General features: G+C 39.7%; 1 pseudogene; it reads left to right on the top strand.

Moving 5' to 3' along the window:
* The window catches only part of LOC117346172, a 56111-nt pseudogene extending 36306 nt beyond the window's left edge, over positions 1 to 19805 (top strand).
* The last annotated feature ends 6678 nt before the right edge of the window (positions 19806 to 26483 follow it).

Below are 26483 nucleotides of genomic sequence, written 5' to 3'. Positions count from 1 at the left end.
TCTTGGCAGTTCAGTTTAACTTTTGTCTACATATTTAACTTTTGTTAAATGTTTAACTTTTGTCTACATATACAGACTTGCACGGTCTGTGTCTGTGTATGGCTGTTTGGTGGAGGATGGGCAGGGGAGGACTTCAATGGCTGGGAGGGTGTAGATGGGCTGGAGTAAGTCTTAACAGAGATTTCGGCAGTTGGAACCCAAGCACAGCACCGGGTAAAGCTTTGGATTCTTGCCCAGAAATAGCTAAGAAGAAAAATTTAAAAAAAAAAAAAAAATTTAAATTGAATCAGGTTGGGCAGACTGGATGGACCATTCGGGTCTTTATCTGCTGTCATCTACTATGTTACTATATTTCTATTTTTAGTTTGTGATTATTCCATATTGGGTGAGGGTGTATCTCTGTTCTGTGTGTATGAAAAGGACATAGTTTTCAGTTGGCATTGACTGCAGGATCAGTTGTGCAGGGATCTGGCTTGTTTAGTTTTACAATGTATGTGTTGGTGTTCTAGTGTGTTGGTGTTCTGCAGTGTTTAAGATGCTGCCTTTTCCTAGGTACACTCTTGTGTGATATGTGGATTGTTACTAAAAATCATATTTTTGATATAGATGGGGGTGTCAAAAAGTGATGGGCCCCGGGTGTCACATATGCTAGGTACGCCACTGATCAACAGTGTAAATGTTCTACACAGAGGCCACCAGTCTGCCCTCATCCTTGCACAATTTCCAAAGTAAAATGGATAACTGTAAAGGTGATTGCAAATACCTTCACAATGTTCTATTTTCATTTGGAAATTATGTGATCCCTATTATTTCACAATAGTGACCAGATCATTTGGAAAATTATCAATTAATTCTATGCCATAGACTCCTAATACAGGTCTTTCACCAAAAACATGAATCATCATCAAATAAATTGATCCTTTAGTCCATTTTGTCTTCAATACCCTGTGATGCAAGCCTGATGGATGAAGGGCCATGCCCTAAGATCTAAACTTTTCACTGATCCACCGGGCTGCCTTACAGAAATAAGGGAATGGTATGTAGGTGACTTGTATAATACACAGAATCCACTGATGTTACTTTACTGACTTGTCATGAGATTATAGAGTAGGCCACTGAAACAGCAGTGTCACCAAGGCTACTACTTCTACTAGAAGTTATTATTTCTATAACACTGAAAGTTGTTCACAGAGCTGTACATTTAACTTTCAATAGATGGTCAATGTTCATAAAAGCTTACAATGAAATTTGGATAAACTGACAGAACAACTCATGAAGAAAGAGGGAACTAAAGAGCTCTCAAACCTGTTCTTCAGCCATGCAGGTTTGGCAGCATATGGAGAGCACTCAGTGCCAGGCAAGGACAAGAAGCAGAGCCTATGGAATAGCAAGAGCTAGAGCAACTGAGCCCAGCAGAGCTTGGAGACCCATAGGAATGTATGAAGGTTTCTGAAGTCATAGTGCCTGAAGCTGGACCCAAAGAATCTATGGATATGAGTGTGGAAGTGACCTGCCAGTGATTTTTTATTCTCTTTATGTTTGCCCTGTGTAGAAACTGTTTGAATGTAAGCTAAATGCTATTGCTACTTTAAACCTGTGCAAACTGAATAGACGAAACATTGTTTTGAGTTTGTTTTTTTCCTGCTCTGCATTGGGACTGTGGCAGAAGCAGTGCTGGAAGCTTGTGTACAGGTGCTAATTATCAAGCTGAGCACAAAACTTTACAGCCTAGCTGGCTGTGTGTGAACTGAACTGTTTGCTAAGTTGTTTTCTTTCTGTTTTGAAGGGGCTTATGGCCTCAACAGTCACGGTGTGAATCCCAGAATTGAGAGGAAGAGTTCACTGAAGATCCTGGGTGGGTTTCTTGTGGGTGCTTGTTAAAAGCCATTTTTCTTGATATAGTGAACTCAGCAATTCTTTTTCTTCAACTCTCTGGGGTTGGGAGATTGCCTATGCAAAACCAGGCAGCACTGATGTACTAGAATTAACTTTACTCTATTGGGTGATATGACTTTTATTGGTTTTCTATTGAAACTGTAAAGGGACTGGTGAAGAAAATGATTGTCCTATTATCAAGACCAGGTGCCTGGACATACGGTGGAGTCTATTTCGCCTCCACTCTGTGTAACTAAACAAAAGTGCCCTAAGAAAATGCTTGCTTTCTGTGAGAGCTGGCCTGTTTGCCCTGGACTCAGATCAGAGCCAGAGAGGGGATATTGTTTTTCTTTGTGGAGATCTTGATGATAACCAGAGAATGGAATTCTTATTTTCTTTTTCCTTCTCTTTTGAACCTTGAATAAAGAACTGTATTTTGAGGAATGCAATGTACTGAACTTTTTCTGAGTTTAGGTTGTTTAGGTAACTGGGTGCAGCTCCATGGGTTACTTTGAATAGGAGACACTAGAATTTGAATTGAGTTCTTGCTTTTATCGGTAGCCAGTGAGAGTCTAAGTATGCATTGGTGATGTGGTCAAATTTGCTAAGCGAGTAGATGAGTCAGAGAGCTGTGTTCTGGACGGTCTGCAGTTGTTTTATCATGTTGCTTGGGCATGGTAAGTAGAGGCTGTTGCAGTAGTCTACAATACTGAGCACAAGGGATTGGACAATGATCCTGTATTGATCTTTGTTAAAGAATTTTCTTATTTTTCTTAAGTTTCACATTGTAAAGAATGCTTTTTGGATGATTTACTTCAAGTCTGTGTCAATACAGATCACAGGTTAAAAAAACAGCATTTTACATCTCATCGAGGTTAAAGGCCAGACTAAAAAGGTGGATTTTTAACAATGAATTAAATTTATGAAAAGAAGGTTCCAAATGTAGAGATGATACAAGATTACTCCAAATTTTGGGAGCAACATCCTGTTTTTCTTTCTTGTCTGTTTAGATTTTAAGCTCTTTTGAACAAGGACTGTCTTCTTTGTGACACTGTACAGTGCTGCATAATGTGGTAGCAATATAGAAATAATTAATAGTAGTATATTCCCCTGTTGACTGTTTGGGGCCTAGGATTCAAGTGATTGGCACCAAGAGAACATAGGGCTCAAGACAAGTTTCAAGTTTATTATAATGTGATATTCCACAAATCAAACATTGTCTAAGTGATATACAATAACAATCTAAGAAGAAAAAAAAAATAAAGTATATAAAAGAAATAAAACCATTGGTGGTAAAAAAAGGGTTGAACTACAATTTATTTTAAAAAAGAAGGGATATGGATCACACATTAGGATAGGTCTGAGTACACCGGCTAGTAATTTAAAACTCTGTATACTGTAAGGATGTGAGATTAAAAATATTTAAAAATAAGCATTGGGAAGAAGCAACATGCATATTATGCCAGACAAAATAAACAAAAATGCAACTCAAATATGATTGGGGTAGACAAATGGAGTGACATGGTCAGATTTCTTTAAATTAAAAATCAGACACACTGCTGCATTCTGAATTTTGTGTAATATGTCTAAATTTGACCGTTGGCCTGCAAGAGAAACCCCCAGTTTTACTAAGATACACTTACCGATTAGCACGCGCTAATCGAATTAGCACATCTTAGTAAAACAGGGCCTAAAAGAGGATAGTCTCTGCCTCAAAGAAGCAAGGTAAGTATTAAGAAATACTGGAAAGTGAGTAGAAGCCTGTGGAACACCTCATGGGTTACTCCATTTATTAGCATATGTTCCATTGAAATGCACTTGAAATGTACAGCATTTTAAGAACATAAGAACATAAGAAGTCCTGAAAACATTGGAATACCTTCCCAGCAATCTCCATGCTATCCAAACATCTAAGCAAGATGTTCTGATCCAAAAGATCGAAGGTGCAAATTGGATGGATTTGCAAATAAATTGTCTAATAATAATAAATCCTCTCATAAGGACCTTTGTTCTCTTTTTATTGATATTCCCTATTTTCTCAGACTATTAGGTCATTTTACTAAGGTGTGCTAACCGATTTAGCGCATGCAAACTGATTTAGTGCACGGCTAATTGAATTAGCATGTGCTAAATGCTAATGCGTGCTTGTTAGTCTATAGACGCGTTAGCGTTTAGTGCATGTTAAATTAGTTTGCATACCTTAGTAAAAGACGGGGTTTAGAATTATTCATATATGAGTGGATGTGTGGCCTAGTGCATCTGCTTCAGCACACTGAGATTGTAAGTTCAATTCCCACTGCAGCTCCTTATTAATCTGGGCAAATAATAATAATAATAATAATAACTTTATTCTTCTATACCGCCATAGTCGTGAGACTTCTAGGCGGTTCACACTGAAGATAGCTGGACAGTCATCGAGTTACAATATGTTGAAATCCGGGATACAGTATATAGAAACTTACAAAAAGCATATAGAATCTTACAAAAAGTCCGGGATACAGCATATAGAATCTCACAAAGAATATATAGAGTCTTACAAAAAGGCAGAGAGATACAGCATATAGAATCTTATAAAAGGCAGTGAAATACAGCAAACATAATCTTAAAAAGGCAGCAAAATATAATGTTAGACATTTCAGACTTAAAAGCGGGAGTGGACATATGTAGTGTTAGGTGTAGATACTTTTTTTAGGTGATAATTCTGTTGAATAAGGCAGTTTTTATGGCTTTTCTAAAGGCATTATATGTCAGTCTTGATCCATTTATGTAGCTGTCTAACCAGTGTTGTTGTTTGTTTGCTTGGTACATAAAAGTTCTATCCAGGAAGGTTTTGTATTTGCAGCCGGTAATGCTTGGGTATGCAAATAGGTTGCTGTTTCTGGTTTGTCTCGTAGGGCTGTATAGAATGACGTGATGTAGCAGGTATGTAGGAGCTAGTCCCCAAACCAGCTTGAAACATATGCAAGGGAACTTGAAAATTATTCGTGCCTCCATTGGTAGCCAGTGAAGCAGTCTGTAGTAGAGGCTAACATGGTTGCTCTTTTTTAATCCAAATATCAAGCAGACCGCTGTGTTTTGGACAATCCTAAGTTTCCTTTCTGGTTTTTTTGGGTATACCCATATAAACAATATTGCAGTAGTCCAGTGTTGAAAGTACTAGTAATTGCACTAGTAATCTAAATGATAGAGGGTCGAAATATTTTTTGATGGACCTTAATTTCCACAGTGTCAGGAAACATTTTTTTACTACAATGTTCATGTGTTCCACCATTGTCAAGTGTGTGTCTAGTGTGACTCCCAATATTTTTATTGTTTTAGTAATCGGGTATGCATGATCTTTTATATGTAACGTTGTATTGGTAATTTTGTCTGTTGGGCTTGCAAGGAAGACTTATTTTTTCTGTGTTTAGTTTCAGCTTGAAGTTTATTGTCCAGTGTTCTATTTCGGTCATAATATGAGAAATGTATTCTGAGGTCTCGTTTGTTATGCTGTTTACTGGGATTAAAATGGAAATGTCATCTGCATATATGTAGTAGATTAGGTTTAGCTTTTTTAGGAAGCGTCCTAGGGATGATATGTAGATGTTGAATAGCGTAGGTGACAGCGGTGAACCTTGTGGTACTCCCGAGGGGTTTTTCCATGTGTTTGAGTACGTCCCTCCACTAATATCCTTCTGCAAATATTGGATACAATAGGTATCTCAGACAAAGTATACTCTTGGTTTGAAGGCTTCCTAAAATCCAGAGCCTACAGTGTACCCTCTTCAACCTATACACTGCCTCTCTCGGAACACATCTAGACAATCTAGGCATAACCACCTACAGTTACGCGGATGACATTATCATTCTCATACCTTATGATCAATCAAAGTCCTCCATGACAAAAACACTACATTGAACACTAGATTCGATTACGACCTGGATGAAAGATCACAAACTTAAACTCAACCCAGACAAAACCAAATTCATTCTCTTCGAAAATGACAAAATCCAAACCATAGCCAACCTAGAACTCAACTCAATCAATTATCCCATCCAAACCACCATAAAACTACTAGGAATAACTATAGACAGATGCTGTACCATGCAACCGCAAATAAACAATACAATACAGAAATCCTTCGCTATCATGAGAAATCTGAGACAAATTTGGAAATTCTTTGAAAGAACACAATTCCAGCTTATAGTATAATCCTTAATCCTAGGACTGCTGGACTATTGCAACATCCTCTACCTCCCATGCCCAACCTTTATGACCAAACAACTATAAACAATCCAAAATACAGCTTTAAGACTCATCTACGCATTAAGAAAACATGACCATATCACAGAAGCCTACATCAACTCACATTGGCTACCAATCCAAGAAAGAATACAATTTAAATTCTACTGCATGTTATTTAAAACACTTAACGGAGACAGCCCATCCTACCTGAACAACCGCCTCATCCCAGCATCCACAACCAGACACAGAAAAACGCATTCCCCATTCATTCCTCCCCCGATCAAAGAAGTAAAACGATCAAAACTACACAACGGCCTCCTAGCCACTCAAACTGCATGACTGGACAACCAGATCTCCAACCTTCTGATGTCCACCCCAGACTATAAGACATTCAGGAAAAAACTAAAAACTATACTTTTCAAGAAATTCCTGAAACAACCCTAACCTCACGTGCTCTCAACAACACTAAAATAGACAAAGGATCTACCCTTTACTATCATAGCAAGGACAATTGTAGCTTATAAATCTTCTGTTAAGCCTCCTTGTTCTTAACTACCAAAGAAATATCAAAAGATCTACTCTCTACCACTCTAGCAAATCTATTGTTCTCCCATTGTAACCCTGTTTATAAATCTTTTGTAAGCCGCCTTGAACCGCAAGGTAATGGCGGAATAGAAATCCCTAATGTAATGTAATGTAATCACCCGGTAAGATCTCTTTGTTAGGAAACCCTGTAGCCAGTTTCTTACTCTTCCCATAATTCCTATTCCGTCTAGGCAGTGTAGCATTATTTCGTGATCAACAAGATCGAAAGCGCTGCTGAAGTCTAGTTGTAAAATCAGAGCACTTGTTCCTTTGCTGAATAAGCCATATAGGTGATTAAGGATCGAGGCTAGGACTGTCTCAGTGCTAAAACCTTTTCTAAATCCCGATTGGTGTTCACTGAGGATGTTAAATTTGTCTAGATAGCCTAATAGCTCCAAATTTATCAATCCTTCGAGCAGCTTAGTGAATAAGGGGATGCTTGATATCGGTCTGTAGTTGGTTTTTAGGGCTAGTGAGTTTTTTTGGTCTTTTGGAATGGGTGTGATTAGTATGTGTCCCATTTCCTCGTGGAATGTTCCTTCAGTGAGAGTGGTTGCTATCCAGTTAAAAAGATCCTTTTTAAAATCTAGTGTAGCTGCTGTCATGGTCTTCGAAGGACATACGTCCAGTAGGCAGTTTGATTTGGTATATTTGTTCTATAAGGTTAGGAATTGGTGCCAGTTTGGAGGTTCAAAATGGTTCCAGAGCATGTCTACTCTTGTTTCTTTTTCGTGGGGTTTTGATTGGAAATCGAAGTTGGGTGAGGGTGAAGGTATTATCGTTCTTACATCTAAGATTTTGTTTTTAAAAAACATGGCAAGAGTTTCTGCTGAGGGTGTACATTCATTATTCTGTAGCATGATTTGGGTGGTGTCTGTTAGTTTGTTTACCAACTTGAATAGTTCTTTGCTATTTGTTTTGGGTGTCCCTATTTTTTGTGCACAGTATGTTGTTCGCTTTTCTCTGATCAGATTTTTGTAGTTTTTCATTTTTTGTTTCCAGTGAATTTTGTCTTTTTCTTTGTTTTCTGCCAGGTTCTTTCTGTTTTTCTCAGTTCCTGTTTTAGAGTTAGTAATTCAGAGTCGTACCATTCATTTGGTTCCCTTTCTTTCTTTTTGTATGTTTGTAACGGTGCTATTTGATCTAATATTTCTTTGCTAGACTTTGTCCATCTGTTTGGGAAGTTTTGTGTTTCCTCCATTCTGAGTTGTAATTCTTAGTGGGTCCAGAATTCTATTGGGTTTATAGTTCCTCTTCTGGTGATTGTGGCTGGGTTTTGGGTTTTTTCTTTTATACTTTGGTTGGGGTGATTTTTTTTGCCAATAAAGATCAAAATTATAAATGTAGTGATCTGACCAGATGCATTCTTTCCAGGCCTCTATGCTATGTTAGATCTTTGGGTCAGGGACTTCTTTTTGTGAAAAGGTAATTAGGTCTAGTTGGTGGCCCCAGGTACACAATAAGTACCTATCTAAAATATGTAAACCACTTTGTAACCATATAGAAAAAAATCTATATATCAAGTTTCATCCCCCTTAAGTTTACCTTATTCCTATATATTTACTTTCAACATTATTTAAATGCTGTATTTTATAATTTAAAAAAAAAGAAAATCTGTTTGGTTTAATATGAACTTACTGTATATGAATAGCCTGGCATTTAGGGACATTACTGAAAATCCATCCCTCATTTCTTTAGCTTCATCGTCATATGAAGAGTGTCCACTTCAAGAACATTCTGGGTGAAGAGAGTTTTTTTGATGAAAATGGTGATTTCTCTATTGGTTATGAAATTACAAATATGGTGTATCTAGCCAATGGGACACAAACAAATGAGGTTGTTGGAAGTTATAACCCTTATGCTCTCCCAGGGCAGGATTTCACCATCAATGAGAAGGCAATTGTGTGGGGGAGTGGATTCACAAAGGTCAGATTCAAGTAATATTCTACCATTAATGGAACACATCAAGCCAACCAAATATATATGATATGTATCAATTGTGAGAAGAAATTCTGCAATGTTACTGACTGCTAAAATTCAACCTTATGTCAATATAACAGAGTGGTGAACCTTAAAAATCAGATTGAGATCAATATGAGTAGCAATATTTATATCTTGATAATGTTGAGGATTGAAAATTCCTCCAAAGAGTGCATATATATAAGGAAAACATGAAGCATTTCAGGGATAGTTTCAAAGGAAGAGGGAGGGCTGGGTGGGTGAGCAGGAGACAGAGAGGTTGCAAAGCAGTTTTAAATGTCTTTGTCGTAGGAAAGAAATTCAAGATCTTAGTTAAGTCCTGTCTGGTAGGTGTCAACATATTTCACTCATTAATATTGGTAATATGATTGCTAGCTTTCTATGCAGAACTCCATTCATTTACATAAATAATATTTTACCTTGATATAGGAAGACTTCTTCAGGCCTCAAGGGCTTCGATCTAATTGGATTTTCAGGATTTCCCCAATAAATAAGCATGAGATCTATTTGCATGTACTTCCTTTGGTGGTCCTCTGGCACCTCCCTTTCTCTCTATACTGCTTGGTCTCACCCAGCTTATCCTGCACCAATATACCAGTCCCTATTCCTCCTGTGATCCCCATAAGCCTCATTTTATTTCTGCTCCAGTTAAAGTCAGTGGCATCCTCAAGAATCATACCAATTTGAGAAACACTGCATTTTAAAAACTATTATCCAAATATTCCAATTTATTTCTCATTGTTAGGTACCTCCACAGTCTAAATGCAGCCAGAGCTGTCCTCCTGGCTTCAGGAAGTCAACCAGTAAAGAAAAGCCTGTCTGCTGCTATGACTGTATTCCATGTCCAGAAGGAGAGATCTCCAGCCAAAGTGGTGAGTGATATGTAGCATATTAGCTGCCTATGGATAAATACACATTATGAAGACTTTTAAACAAAAGGAAAATGAACTATTTGAATTTTATATATATTTAATTTTCAGCATTATATTTTAGTCATACTTTGATGTCTACAATTAAAATATCCTTATTTATTTTGTGCATAATTTAATTGTGCACTAGCATAATCCAATACCAATAAGAGTGCCTATATCAATAATTGCTCCAAGCCCTCTGTTCCCTCATGATTGATGATGGCAAGTAGATGGGGAAAAGAGCAACTGGAGGATAATTGACATAGGTGCAACTCAATAATTGACACAGGTGCAGCTCAGTAAGATCCTGACACTGGGTGAAGAAAATTAGCTTCAATTGTTGTTCTCATTATTGCAAAAAAGTATACCCTTGTCTTACCTAGCTGCACTTCTTATATGTACAGCCTTAATCTTTGCCACAGATAATAAAGGTACAAACAGCTGCTACACAGGATGGTAAAAGGCCAAAACCAAGTGAGGAAATGGGTTTTGTTCTTGGGATGATATTTCAAAAGCACAATGGATCTCCTTTGTAGGACTGATCAGAGTAGCATTTTTGTTGCAGGCTCCAAGCACTTGAATACCTCATTCAAGTGCTTCTTCTGTCTAAATATAAACACATAAGAATTGTGTGGGGGAGTGGATTCACTACTGGGTCAGCCCAATGGTCCATCAAGCCTAGTAGCCCGTTCTCATGGTGGCCACTAGTACCTGGCCAAAATCCAGAGAGTAGCAACATTCCATACTACTGATCCAGGGCAACCAAAGGCTTTCCCATGTCTTAACAAACTATGGACTTTTCCTCCAGGAATTCGCTCAAACCTTTCTTAAAACCAGCTATGCTACCTGCTTTTACCACAACCTCCGGCAAAGCTTAACTATTCTCTGAGTGAAAAAATATTTCCTCTTATTGGTTTTAAAAGTATTTACCTGCAATTTCATTGAGTGTCCCCTAGTCTTTGTAATTTTTGATGGAGTGAAAAATTGATCCACTTGTACCCATTCTACTCCACTCAGGATTTTGTAGACTTCAATCATATCTCCCCTCATCCTTCAATTTCCAAGCTGAAGAGTCCTAACCTTTTTAATCTTTCCACATATGAAGGCAGTTCCATCCCCTTTATCATCTTGGTCGCTCTTCATTGAACCTTTTCTAGTGTCACTATATCTTTCTTGAGATAAGAAGACCAGAACTGAACGTAATACTCCAGGTGAGGTCACACCATGGAGCAATTCAGAGGCATTATAATATCTTTAGTCTTGTTAACCATCCATTTTTAAAATAATTCCTAGCATCTTGTTTGCTTTTTTAACTGCCGCCGCACATTGGGCTGAAGGTTTCATTGTATTATCTACAATGACACCCAGATCCCTTTCTTGGATGCTAACCCCCAAAATGGACCCTAGCATCAGGTAACTGTGATTTGGGTTATTCTTCCCAATATACATCACTTTGCATTTGTCAACATTAAGGCCCTCTTTTACTAAGGTGCACTAATTGATTAGCACGTGCTAATCTATTTAGCATGTGCTAAACGCTAAGGCATGCATGTTAGTTTATGGACTCGTTAACATTTAGTGCACACTTATTTGATTAGCATGCGCTAATCGGTTAGTGCACCTTAGTAAAAGAGGGGGTAAGTTTCATCTGCCATTTGGATGCCCAGTCTTCCAATTTCGTAAAGTCTGCCTGCAATGTTTCACAATCCACATGCATTTTAACAACTTTGAACAGTTTAGTGTCATCTGCAAATTTAATAACCTCACTTATCGTTCCAATTTCCAGATCGTTTATTATGTAATTGGTTCAGAATCACATTTCTTCAGAAATTTCATAGTCTCAGATATGCATATATTATTCTATCTCTTGTAATTGTCTTCATCAATTCTACAAGTAACAACATACTTCCTCTGGTCTAATATAGCAGAGAGTTACATTAGCAGTAGTCAGAGAGCCTAGTGATAGAAATGAGATTTTGTTTAGAAATAAAATATTAAATCTCAACCAATTTTTTTACTCTAATTTTATTTTAAGATGAATTATAAGAAAAATGAACAAAATCTCTTTTGCTTCTTGCCAAATAAAAAGTTTTGGGAAACTGGGTACCATATCTCCCCTATCATTTGGAGTGTTTTTCTATAAAGGGATATGTAGAATCAAGTATCTCAAAGGTACTTTGTGGGTGCCTGTTCTGTAAAGGAAAATATTTTCTTTTATACAATATAGTATTCCCCCCAAATTTATAGGGGTTACATTCCCAGAGCCCCTGCAAATTTCAAAAAACTGTGAATACTGTAAATTACCCTGTATTGTACTTTCTCATCTCGAGATCACCCACATCATTCCCTTCTCTGGGGTCCCAACCTCTTTTGAGGTTGCTTCTTGTTTCCAGCAAGGCAGGACATGAGATGGGCGATGAAGGAAGAGGGTGTCTGAAGGAGAGCTGACGGATCACGTCCAGTGGTCTGGGAAGGAGACTAGGTGGTGGAAGGATGGTGGACCATATGTAGGGGAGATTGGCAATGCTAGCATGGAAAAACCCATGAATTACTGAGTCTGTGAATCGCAGACCGTGAATTTGCGGGGGTGTACTATACTTGCATAATTGGGTACATGCATTTAGGTGAAAACAGCTAGCCAGAGAGCTCATTGGAATGTGTATACCTAGTTGCCAGAGATATGCACATAAGCTACACATGTAAACTACACCCATACATATCCTACCTCTAAAATTTGCTCTACAAAATGAGTGCACATTTACAGAATATCATTGCACGTATGTGTGTGCACATTTTCGCATAGACACTGGCATGATAGTCAGTTACACATATTTTGCATAGGTATTAGCCCCTTCTTTATAGAATTATTTGTTTCATGCTCATTTCTCTTTAGGTACAAGAGAAATGCCCAGTTTTCCCACCCCCTTTGGTGCTGTTTATGAGAACTGTTGTAGACTAATAATAAAGCAAAGTCCATGGGGCAGATTTTCAGACAAGAGGAGGTAGTCCTGCTACCTTCTGTGGTTAGCTATGAAGCTGGAAATTCAATTCTAGGGCCATATACAGTAACTAGCATTGAATTTATGGTCTATTTTCAACCATGGTTGACTTAGAAGCCAAGCTGATATTCATCAGCTAGCTGGCTAAGTCATAGCAGTCAAAGATAGGCCTATCTGGCTGCTAAACTTAGCCAGTCAGCCAATGAATACTGCTGCTGACTGGTTATGTCAGTAACTGGGATATTCAGTGGAATAAAGCCAGCTATGTCACACTGAATGTTTGTGGTTATCTGATTTACTACTATATTTCTAGCCAGGAGCTATGCTTAGATGGCTAAATAGCATTGAGCATTGGGCAACATGTTTTATTATGCAAGCTTCCTAGAAACAATGGTACAGACACAAAAATTGGCCTTTATTATCGATCGCCAGGACAGTCGGAGGAGACAGACTCAGAAATGATAGAGGAAATCAAACAAGGATGTAAGACAAGCAATGTAATGATCATGGAAGACTTTAACTTTCCAGGGATAGATTGGAACCTGGGGAACCTCAAACTGCAGCAAAGAAATAAAGTTCCTGGAAATGGTAGGAGACTGCTTCCTAGATCAAATGGTGGCAGAGCCGACGAGAGGGAATGCCACCCTGGACTTGGTACTAAATGGCATTACTGGTCAGACTAAAGAAGTAGAAGTCACGGTCCCACTAGGAATGAGCGATCACAACATGATCAACTTTAAACTCGACATCAGGAAGGGGAACCATATCAAAACTTTAACCACAACCCTCAACTTTAAAAAAGGAAGATACGATAGCATGAGAGCCGTGGTAAAAAAAACGGCTCAAGAAAAGGATGAACGCAATTAAATCGGTGGATCAGGCATGGTCCCTACTGAAAAATACTATCACAGAAGCACAAAATCTCTTTATTCCGCAGATATCCAAAGGACGGAAAAATAAAAGCAAGGGAGAACCAGCATGACTTACTAAAGAGGTGAAGGATGCCGTAAGAGAAAAGAAGGACTCCTTTAAAAAATGGAAACGCGAACGAACTACCAAAGCTTGGAACAGCCACAATAAAGACCAGAAGAAATGTCATAAGGTGGTGAGGGATGCTAAAAGATCTATGAGGAGAAATTAGCGCAAGAGACCAAAAACTTCAAGCCCTTTTTTAGATACGTAAAAGGGAAAAAACCTGCAAAGGAGGCAGTGGGTCCGCTGGATGACCAGGGAAGAAAAGGGTACATCAAAGAAGACAAACATATTGCAGACAGATTGAACTCCTTCTTTGCGTTTGTCTTTACGAAGGAGGACATTAGATCAATACCTGAAACAGTGAAAGTGTTCAAGGGAGAAATAGAGGACAGCCTCACCACATTAGAAGTGGATTTGGACCAGATATACTACCAGATCGACAAACTTAAAAGTGACAAGTCCCCTGGACCGGATGGAATTCACCCGAGAGTATTAAAGGAGCTGAAGGTGGAAATCGGTGAACTACTGCAAAACCTTGCCAACCTGTCAATAAAAACTGGTCAGATACCGGACAACTGGAAGATAGCGAACATCACTCCAATTTTCAAAAAAGGGTCAAGAGGAGAACCGGGCAACTACAGACCGGTGAGTCTTACGTCTGTCCCTGGAAAGATGGTTGAAGCACTGATTAAAGATAGCATAGCACTTGGATACACACGACCTGATGAGAGCCAGTCAACACGGCTTCAGGAAAGGGAAGTCATGTTTGACAAATTTACTACAATTCTTTGAAACTGTAAACAAATCTATCGATAACGGGGAACCAGTGGACATAATATACCTAGACTTCCAGAAAGCATTCGACAAAGTTCCACACAAAAGACTTCTCAGGAAATTACAAAGTCACGGAATAGAGGGAGACTTACTAAGGTGGATAGGCAAATGGCTGGAAACAGAATGCAGAGGGTCAGTGGCGTACCTAGCATATGTGACACCCGGGGCCCATCATTTTTTGACACCCCCCCATCTGTACAGAAAACAAGATTTTTAGTAACAAGCCACACATCACACATGAGTACCTAGGAAAAGGCAGCATCTTATTGCAGTGAGCAGTACAACATCAATACACCCATTGTAAAACTAAATAAGCCAGACTAGTACAGATCAATCCTTCAGTCAAGCCTAACAAAAAAACATGTATTTCGAACACACAGAACGCAGAAAACACCTTCTCCTAGTATGGAATATGTAATCACAAACTAACCCCTCCCTCTTTTACAAAATTGTAGTGTGGATTTTAGCCACAGTGATAACAGCTCTGACGCTCATAGAATTCTGAGTATCAGAGCTGCTACCACTACAGCTGGTGCTAAAAAACGCTCCACAGTTTTGTAAAAGGGGGGATAGAATAGAAATACAAAGACAAAGGTTAAATTGAACCAGTAAGAAGCTGGACTCTGCATACAATGCAACACCACAGAAACAGTGACACATCTCCTAAAGCAATAAATAAATTAAAAAAAAATTTCTACCTTTGTCTTCTGTGGTTTCTGCTTTCCTCATCTTCTTGTTAGTCTCTTCCTTCCATCCACTGTCTGCCATCTCTCTGCCCCTATATGGCATCTTCTCTACTTCTATGCCCCTTCCAGAAACTGTATGCCTCCCCCTTCCATCTCTCCTTCTACCCCCATTGGTCTGGCATATCTCTCCTCTCCTTCCCTCTCCGACACCTCTCCTTTGCAATCCCTTTCCCTTTTTTCCCCTCATTTTCCTTTTCAATTTATTTCCTGCATCTGTCTAGATTACGTTCTTACTACCCTCTCATCAATGTCCTTTTTTACTGTCTACCTAAAGCTTGCCACCTCTTTCCCTCACCCCTTAGAGTATCTAACTCTATCCTCGTCCCTCAATCCAACATGTGCCCTTTTTTCTTTCTCCTACCACTTCCTTCCAGCATCTGCTCCCCCTCTCCCTCATACTTCCATTCAGTTCTGTCCCTCTCTCTACCTCTTCCATCTACAGCTCATCTTCTGTCTCACCCCTTCCAGTCACTGCCCTCTCTGCCCTTTCCAACCAATGTCTACCTTCTCTCTCTTCCATACAACATATTCCTTCTTTCTATGCTCCTTTCATAACTATCTATCCTGTGCCCCTTCTCTCCTTTATACATGATTGAATTCAGCTCTGCCACCTCTCCATTTTTTTCTCTCTGTCACCAACCCATGCCCTATGCTCAAACATCTCTCTAATCTCCTTTCTTTCCTTTGCACCCCACAATCTGGTATCTGCCCTTCCCTGATTCTCTAGCATTTCTCTCCTTTCCTTCCATCTTTCCCTCCCCCTCCATGCTCTGAGATCTCCCCCTTCCTTTTCCTTTAGTCTGGCATATCTTCCCCCTTCCCTCCAAGCCCTGGCATCTCCTTTCAATCCCTCTCTCATCTTCCTTCAATCCTGTCACTGAAGGCGATAAGCTCCATTGGACACACAAATGTGAAGTCAAGAGGGTAAAAGTAAAACACGTGATATTTTCCCAAGAAATCTGTAAATTCACCCTTGATAACTGCTGTTCCTTCCCAGTAGGGTGCTGGCTTAGAAATCTTGGCCTGGCTGAGGTGCAGCGAGTGGTCCAAGACGGGGATGCGGGAAGCCACCCCCGGGTACACCTGCCACCCCCCGCATAGAAGTGGCACGTCTCGATCCTGGGCCGGCACCCCAGTGCTGCTTCTCCTCGGCCGCCTTCCCTCTGCCTGCCACCAACAAGATGAGGCAGAGGAGCGGGCAGCTGCCGAGCCGCCTCCATGCTGCAAGTTCGCCCACCCGGAACTCTTCCTGCAACAGCAACTTCCTGTTCCCGCCTAGGAGGGTGGTGGCTGCAGGAAGAGTTCCGGGGCAGGCTGAGGTTAGAAGTCTCCTCCATGGATACAGTGCCGCGGCTGCCATGACATTTAAAATAATAGCGATCGGGAGGGGAGCAGGTGTGGGGAAGTCCGGAGCTGCAGGGCCAGCGTTAGAGGCAGTGAGAACAGCCGGCTGTGCACTCCCCCCAAGGCGTGCACCCGGGGCGGACCACCCCCCATGCTCCCCCCTTGGTACGCCACTGCAGAGGGTAGGCATAAATGGAAAGCTCTCAGACTGGGAGAAAAGTGACAAGCGGTGTGCCCCAGGGTTCGGTTCTTGGGCCCATCTTATTTAATATTTTCATCAACGAAGGAATGTCTAGTGATATCATATTTGCAGACGATACAAAGCTATGTCAGACAATCAGATCACAAAAGGACAGCGAGGAACTACAGAGAGACTTGAGCCATTTGGAGAGATGGGCAGAGAAATGGCAAATGAAATTTAATGTGGAAAAGTGCAAAGTGATACATTTGGACAGAAAGAACAAGGAGCATGAGTACACCATGTCAGGTGCAATTCTGAGTAAGAGTGATCAAGAAAAGGACCTGGGGGTACTGATAGATAGGACCCTGAAACCATCAGCACAATGTGCAGTGGCGGCAAAGAAGGCAAATAGAATGTTGGGCATGATAAAGAAGGGAATCACGAGTAGATTGGAGGGTGTTATAATGCTGCTTTATAGAGCATTGGTCAGACCACACTTGGAATATTGTGTCCAACACTGGTCTCCCTATCTAAAGAAGGATATAAACCTGCTCGAGAGGGTGCAGAGACGAGCAACAAAGCTGGTAAAAGGTATGGAGAACTTGAGCTACAAAGAACGGCTTGGAAAACTGGTACTGTTCTCCCTTGAGAAGAGGAGACTGCGAGGGGATATGATTGAGACTTTTAAAATAATAAAAGAAATCGACAAGATAGAGCAGGACAAAAAGTTATTTATGATGTCAAATGTGACTAGGACAAGAGGTCATGGACTGAAACTGAGGGGGGAGAAGCCCAGGACAAATGCCAGGAAGTTCTGCTTCACACAGCAGGTGGTGGACACCTGGAACGCTCTCCCGGTGGAGATTGCTGTGGAACCCACCATTCTAGGATTTAAGGGCAAGTTAGATGCACATCTCCTCGGAAGGCAAATAGAGGGATACCGGTGACTAAGTTTTCGCCAGGTCGCACCTGGCTTGGCCTCTGCGTGAGCGGATCACCGGACTTGATGGACCCAGGGTCTGATCCGGTGATGGCAGTTCTTATGTTTTAGGTGTGATTGACTCATGCTCATGTCCTAGTGACTTGATGAATTGCAGATCTAAAAAGAAATTGGTTTTGGGTTAATCCCTCCAGCATCATCCCCATGATTGTTTTGAATGTGTCCAGACATATGACTCCAGGTGGCCCTCTTCGATGGTTCCTTCAATCCTCCCAAACATGATATCCTTCTTCAGTGATCTCTCTCTTCTGATGGTGTGACTTCATAATTTGGGCTTTGATTGACATATCTGGTTTGATCTCTTCCAGAATTGATTTGTTAGTTCTTCTGGCTATCCATGGCACACCTAAAATCCTTTTCCGGTACCAAAGCATCTCAGCCCACATCAAACAAAGCTAATAACTATGACAAATGACCAAAGCTGTGACAAATGATCTTATCCCATGAATTTGTTAACCCATCTTCCAAATTCCATTAGAAATGAGGACTGTGGTTAAGAAGCAGGTCAGCAAGATTCATCTCATTTTCACGTCAGTTCTTCAGCTGCCTTGAAATGGCAAAATACATCCTATTGCATCAACTCTTCCATTTAAATGTATCTGGTTAGTTCATATAGGACCCATCCATGCATATAACTAAGGCTAATCAGCTAAGCATCATCATTTGGAAATGAATATAGCAATTAAAATTGATACATCCAAGCTAGGTATAAGTCCAGTAGTAATTTAGGACCGTTTTATGTGGTGATGGTTTACATGTACAAATATGAGAGTTATGAAGAAGGGTTTAATGCAGGTTTGTAATATACATGTGTAAATACCAGTGTTTAAACATGTAAATCACTAATAGGCATAATAAAATAAGGGCATTAATATCACAGATATTATAACATGCACTTCACTTTCTTCATTCAGGATCCTATAATAGATCAATAAATTTCTAATCAAATTAAGTTTCCTATTTTCCTTTGATTTTATGCAGGCATGCTTTATTTACTTTTTGAGATGAGACAAATCAACAACAGAAGTGTACCTTTATAGCAATGATGTTTCTCTCCAAGTGATTAGTTGATATGTGTCAAAGAATGTCTATATATATCTAATTAAATATTAAAGCTCTATAAATTCTGGTGTAGTCTAAGTTATAAACAAAGATATCCCTAATTATAATTATACTTATTTTTATTCAGTGTCCATCTTTGATGCAGGTTGAGAAAAAAATGAGACACTCTTCTTCTTTTTCAGATATGGATATCTGTATAAAGTGCCCACAGAGCCAATGGTCCAATCAGAAGAGAGATGCCTGCATCCCAAGAGTAATAACCTTTCTGTCCTATAAGGAACCACTGGGGATATTTTTGACTCTTATCATTATGCTCTTCTGTTTCATCAACATTCTTATTTTGGGAATATTTATTAAATACCAGCATACTCCCATAGTCAAAGCAAACAACCGTAGCCTGAGCTATGTTCTTCTCATCTCCCTCATGCTCTGCTTCCTCTGTTCATTAATATTCATTGGTCAACCTGATAAGCTGACCTGCATTCTTCGACAGATTGCTTTTGGCATCACTTTCTCTATTTCCCTCTCCTCAGTACTTGCAAAAACCATCACTGTGGTCATTGCCTTCCAAGCCACCAAGCCTAAAAGTAAGCTCCGAAATTGGATGGGTTCCTAGTTTGTCTAATTCTATAGTCCTTAGCTGTTCTCTTCTTCAAACTCTCCTGTGCCTTGTCTGGTTGTGTACTGCTCCCCCATTCCCATATCAAAACACTGAATCAGAAATTGGAACAATAGTAATTGAATGTAATGAAGGGTCAATAATTGCATTTTATTGTGTTCTGGGTTACCTGGGATTGCTTGCTGGGATCAGCTTTGTTGTTGCTTTTCTTGCAAGAAATCTACCTGACACTTTCAATGAGGCCAAACATATAACGTTTAGTATGGTGGTTTTCTGTAGTGTTTGGGTGTCTTTCATCCCAACGTACCTGAGTACCAGAGGCAAGTACATGGTGGCAGTAGAGATATTTTCTATCTTGGCCTCCAGCGCAGGATTGCTTGGCTGTATTTTTATTCCAAAATGCTTTGTAGTCCTATTGAAACCTGAGAAAAACAACAAGAAGTATCTAACAAGATATGTAAATACTTAAAATGTCTGAAAATGATGACATTACTTTCATAAAAAGAAAACGAGAGAATCTCAAATTTAACAAAAAATTATTTTACTGTTTCATCGTTTTGTTGCTAGTTTTTCTGCCTTTACTTTCAATTTCATACACAGGAGATGCATATTCAATAGTTCCTACTTTAAAAATATTAGGAGTTACATTGGATCGTACTTTATCATTTAAGGCTCATACAGATTTATTGGTCAAAAGATGTTTTATCACTCTTTGGAAGCTGCGTACCATTAGAAAATATTTTGATTTTATATCATTTAAAATACTGGTTCGATCATCAATTCTTTCAATGCTGGATTACTGTAATGTTGTTTATTTGGGTGCTCATAAAAAAACAACTAGTAGATTAAGATTAATTCAAAACACAGCAATTCGTTTGATTTTTAATCTAAAAAACATGATCATATCAGCTCATATTATCAAAGGCTCCACTGATTGCCGTTTGAGGCTAGAGTGTTGTTTAAATTTGGATGTATTTGCTACAAAGTCTTATTTGGTTTGGCCCCATTTTATCTTGTTGCTCATTTTAGTTTTTTTATATAAAAAAATATACGTAGAACTGGCTGGTTTTATTTTCCCTCAGCGAAAGGTGCCGTTTTAAGAAATTTTTAGATAGGACTCTGGCGTTTCAAGCAGGAGTAATGAATATATGCGTGAATGCTCTTATTACTCCAGCCCTCAATTATCAGCAATTTTGGAAAGATTTTAAGACCTATCTATTTAAACAGTGCAATACTTAATAGATATCAATATCAATTTGATAAATGGATTTTTATTATTTTTATGGTATAAGGTTTACAGAAGCTTGTCTATTTTAGTATAAATAATCTGTATTGTGCATACTTTGTTTGAATGAGTTAGGGTTGTAGTTTGTCAGTTAGTATCTTTTATTGAATTGTGTTATTTCCTTTTATAAAATACTGTTATCTGGCTCTGTATTTTAAATACTTTGTAATTTATTGTGTAAACCGCCAAGAACTGATAGTGTGGCAGTATACAAAATAAACTATTATTATTATTATTTGAAGGTATTTCTGTTGCTATGTGTTTTCTGTGAATCCAAAAAGAATTTGGATAAGGGAAAATATTTATTTAGTTTTATATCCCATCATTTCTAGGATCCCACAATGGCACCTGTTAGCTCCTGTTTTTCTGTAGAGGGAACACCTTTTAGCAAAGTTATGCATTATAGTTTAGTAGACACTATGGCCTAAATTCTATAAATGGTGTCCCGATTGTTGGGGTGGTGGTATGCATCCTACCACTGTCTAACCAGCCAATTTGGATGCATGATTTAAAAAAAAAACTCCCGAGAAAGGCTGCCTACATTGAAGGCAACTCCGGGAGCATAGGGAGGCACAAATCCTTCCTAGGTTTACCTAAGGTTAGGCATGGGGGTGGTTTGGTCTGGAAGTAGCCTTAGATGGACCTAGGTGGCCATACATGTCTCCCTAGGTCAACGGAAGACACATACAAGGTAGACCAGCAAAATGCTGGCCTACACTATAAGTAGACATGGCCACTGAGCTTATCATGGCAAAGGATCTCCCTGTTGTGATAAGTTTAGCGGCCATGCTCACCCTTCCCCGAAACAATCACCAGCAGGAGAGATTCCCAATCCCTCATACCGGAACTCTCCCATAGATCATGGCAGGAGAGATGAGGTGGGCCTGCCCTTTCTAGTGCATTGTGGGATGTACCAGGGAGAGGCATAAAGCCTGATTGGCCCAGGCACCTAAGGCCCCACCCATAGGATGGGCCTTAGGCACCTGGGCCAACCAGAATCTTAGGGATTATATGTTATTTTACTTTATACTAGCAAGTTATACACATCTTTGCTGTCCAAGAAGATACTAATTAAGACTGCTGCAGAAGGAGTTAGGGTTTTGTCTCCCTTTATTTTATTTTAAGAAAGGATAGTTGGTGGTCTGGTCCAGATCTGAGTGGAGCACCTGAGCAGTGGCTGGAAGAGAACATCAAGATACACCATGTAAGAAAATGATGAGGGCCCGAGTGCATTTTTTAAAATTATTATTTTGTGTACACAACCAATATTTTTGTTTTAACTGGATGAATTCTTGCCTGACTTTAAGTTGTTGAAAAAGGTCCTAGTTTCTACAAAGCTGAGATGTTTGAATTGGCATCAATAAAGGGTATGATTTGAGATAGTTTGGGAAATATCTCTGCAACTTTGAGGCTTTATAAAATGCTTGTCTGGAATGGACCAATGTACCTTGGATTTAGAGGATGCCATCCCTGCCTGGAATGTGCGGTGGCAGAAGTTTGTAGAACTTAAATGAGAGTTGGAAAATACTGGCAGTCTCACAGGAACAATCTCTGAATTTTTTACCTTCTGAAGGTATTAAAGGCTCTAACATTATGCAATTTGTTGAACAGTTCATTCTTAAACTCTTACAATTAAAATTTAAGTTTCCTTTTGAAGTCGGTGAGACCAGCCAAAGCAAAAATAAAAGGTGACCCAGTTTCCACAGGAGAAATTGTGAATCAAACAAGACAAAAAATATGGAAACCAACAATAGAACAAAAGAAGTGCCTCTGCTGAGTCAGACCAGAGGTCCATCGTGCCCAGAAGTCCACTCGCGCAACAGCCCAACAGGTCCAGGACCTGTGTAATAGTCCTCTATTTATACCCCTCTATCCCCTTTTCCTTTAGAAAATTATACAATTCCTTCTTAAACCCTAATACGGTACTCTGTCCTAGCATACCCTCTGGAAGCTCATTCCAGTGTTCACCACCCGCTGGGTGAAGAAAAACTTCCTAGCATTGGTTTTGAATCTGTCCCCTTTCAGCTTTTCTGAATGCCCTCTCGTTCTTTATTTTTTCTTCAGAAAAAGGCTTAAAAAACACTATCCACAAATTGTATTCCACGGACCCAACATGGACCGTGTTTCAATGAAATACCTTCCTCAGGGGTCCTACAAATTATAAACAAGAAATGCACAATAAATAAGCAAATGATAAACAAATAAGTGAAGAGCAAATAAATGGTGACAAAAAAAATAAAAATAAAAGTGTAAAAGAGAGCATACATAGATATGGAGAAATTAGATGAGTCAAATAAATAATAAATGTGCATACCATGGACAACAGTAGGAATAAAATGCACTCACATTATTATGTGCATAGTCATGCAGGATATGATATATTTTACAGAAACAACATCATTAAAAAAGGAGACTACATACCAATGGAGTGAGATATGATCAAATAGCCTTGCTAACCTTTTGATGGCATATAAAGAAAGATTTTTAAAAACAGATAATAATGAAAAATGCTCTTATCATCTATAAAAAGCAGCATGCATTGCATTCATACAATGATATTATACAGCATAACAAGAACATTGCAAAGGACAATAAATCTTATGAACATCATGTCATATTGTTACCTCAAAATTACCAAAATATAGGCCTTATTGTATGGCACCATATAGGCCTTGTTATATGGCACCATGTACCCTGCAACCCCATGTATAAGTTGGATAGAACAAAGGGAATAGGGGGCTAGATGTATGTGCAGCAAGGTATGAAAGGTGACATTCTCCCTTGCCTCTTGCTTGTGGGCAGTACAGAGGTCACCTATCCCACATTTTGCCTCCTCTGAGAGGTCTGGAGGACCTGTATCTACTGAACTGTGTATATCAGTGCCAAATTGAGAGCTGCCACCTGCCATTGCTTTCCCCTTTGTATTCCTGTGGATTTCCCTCTACCTGTACTTCAGATCCTGTTATGGAAAATAGATTTCATCTGGTGGCAGATCCCAACCCATGCTTTATGTTTGGTATAGGTGTTGAGCTGTTGTCCTCCACCACCTGACAGAGAGCCCAACCTCCTTGGAAAGTTTTGAGGAAGGTTTCTAGGAATTCTTCTCTAATGATTTCAGCTAACAATTCCTGGGGATCACTTAAGCAAGGCTGAAGCCACTGCTGTGCTAAGTCAGCACAGGCATTGTAACAGTGCCTTTGGGTGTTCTCCCTGCAGCATATGGGCCTCTCTAAACTTTTGGTGATAGTACTCGCAGATAAGGCCTAAAGTTTCAAGGATATGGTTCTTAACCATGGTGTACTCTGCTACATGCTCAGGGCTTAGGGTCTGTTATGCAGAGATCCTTCCCTATCAGACAAGGTGCTAGCATTAAAAGTAATCTCAAATAAACCATTCCAGTGACTCTTATCAATTATTTAGCCCCTAAAGGCAGCACTGGACTTTGGGTTCAAAATCATCTCTGTCCAGATAATTCGTCTCTCCACTGATATACTCTTTCCTCCACCTAACTCTTCCTATGAGCTGACCTAGTACTATCTAGATATTCCTGAGGCAGCATGTAAAAATATTCAGTGAATATTCATTGATAGTGGTAGCAAGAGGAACTATTCAGATAACAGAATTGGCTGGATAAAACAAAATTATCTGGATATTTCCCCTTGTATATCTAGCCTTATGGGTTTTACTATGTCTTATTTTGTCTACCAGCATCTTCATTCTATAAGAGGTCACCTAAAGTTAGGTATCAGTTGTGCATGTAAGTTAGAGAATGCTAACACTTATGCACTTGACTGTTAATGTTCTATAACATATGCACTAGAAAGCAATGCAGTAGTAAAGATTAATCCCCATCCCCACGTTTTCATCCCCATCCTCTCACCATCCCAGTTTTCATTTCCTTCCCTGCATCTCCTCATTCAAAGCAGAGAGATGATTTTATGCAATTTCATGGGCCTAAAGCCTTGTATATAAACATGTTGGCCCATATTCTCTAAATGACACCTTAACTTAGCTGCTGTTAAGTGCTCTATTAGCACCTGTTAAGTCCAAAATGCTGTTTAAAAGATAACTTAAAAGAAAATTCAAGGCATCTAATAGCACCTAAATAAATAGTGCCAAAATCACAACTCTGGAGGCACTTTATGGTGCCTTTTGTCAATGTAGGTATGGTTATTGATGGAAGTGGTGTTAGGTGTTTTCAACTTTAACTCCCATTCACTGCTGCCAGATACCTATACCCACTGTATCATTTCTTCTACCATAATCTCCCCAACCCCGAAATGGCCTATCTAAATTAGATTGTAAGCTCTTCTGATCAGGGACCGTCTACTGTATGTTAAAATGTACAGTGCTGCCTTTCAGCACTTTAAAAATAATAAATAGTAGTAGTAGTAGGCCTTGAAATGCTCCTATGTAGGTGTGATTCACTTCAAGATAGACACTAGAAATGTAGGCCTTGAAAATCCTGGCCTATATTTTTGCTAGAGGCACACGTTTCCAAATGGTGCCATTGTGTGATTGGCAAGCAATTGGCATCCACATTTAAATTGGCCACTGAGAATGGCACTGTTTAGAGAATCCAGGCCTTTAAGCTGGGGAGCTGTGAGGAGGAACAGAAATAACTCACAATGGCTTTCCTTTGTTTTGCCATGCCCACTTTTACTGTTAATTTTCCCCCTGCTTTACTAAGGTGCGGTAGCTGTTTTAGCGTGCACTAAATATATGCATAAACGCTAATACACCCACTAAAGTCTATGGATGCGTTAGCGTTTAGTAAGCACTAAAAATTAATGTGTGCTAAAATGGCTAACGCGCCTTTGTAAAAGGACCCCTTAGAGAAGTAATAGTGATTGTGGCAGTGGTGGGGTTAGAGTGAGGTGAGAGGGAGTGTCTGGATACAGATGGGAGAGAGGGGGGCATACACACTGGATGGAAGGGGAGGTAGGCTTAAACACTGGATGAGCAAGACAGATGTTTAGAAACATAGAAACATAGAAAGGTGACGGCAGAAAAGGGCCACAGCCCATCAAGTCTGCCCACTCCACTGACCCACCCCATTAAGTCTGAGTGCTGATGACTTAGTTCCTTAGCTCGACCCTCGTAGGGATCCCACGTGGATATCCCATCTATTCTTAAAGTCGAGCACGCTGGCGGCCTTGACCACCTGCATCGGAAGTTTGTTCCAATGATCCACCACCCTTTCCGTGAAGAAGTACTTCCTGGCGTCACCACTAAATTTCCCTCCTCTGAGTTTAAGCGGGTGCCCCCTTGTGACCGAGGGTCCCATGTGAAAGAATATGTCGTTTTCCATCTCGACACGACCTGTAACGTATTTAAATGTCTCAATCATGTCACCCCTTTCCCTGCGCTCCTCTAGAGTATAGAGCTTCAACTTGCCCAGTCTTTCTTCGTATGAGAGACCCTTGAGTCCGGAGACCATTCTAGTGGCCATCCGCTGGACCGACTCGGCTCGAAGCACATCTTTACGGCAATGCGGCCTCCAGAATTGCACACAGTATTCCAGATTTCATCTTGTTTAATAATCTGCGGTGCGGGACACTGTCAAAAGCTTTACTGAAATCCAAGTATACTATGTCTAGAGACTCTCCCGAGTCTAGCTTTCCTGTCACCCAGTTAAAGAAGCTGATAAGATTGGATTGGCATGACCTGCCCCTAGTGAATCCATGTTGACAGGGATCCCTCAGATTTCCCTCATCCAATATTGTGTCTAATTTACCTTTAAGCAGGGTTTCCATGAGTTTACACACTATTGATGTGAGACTCACCGGCCTGTAGTTCGCAGCCTCTGCTTTGCAGCCCTTTTTGTGCAGAGGAACAACGTTGGCTGTTTTCCAGTCTAGG

The sequence above is a fragment of the Geotrypetes seraphini genome, chromosome 12 (genome assembly GCF_902459505.1).
Source record: "Geotrypetes seraphini chromosome 12, aGeoSer1.1, whole genome shotgun sequence".
Classification (NCBI taxonomy): domain Eukaryota; kingdom Metazoa; phylum Chordata; class Amphibia; order Gymnophiona; family Dermophiidae; genus Geotrypetes; species Geotrypetes seraphini.
Note: the sequence above shows the minus strand (reverse complement) of the source record. Positions and strands in the feature narration are given on the sequence as shown.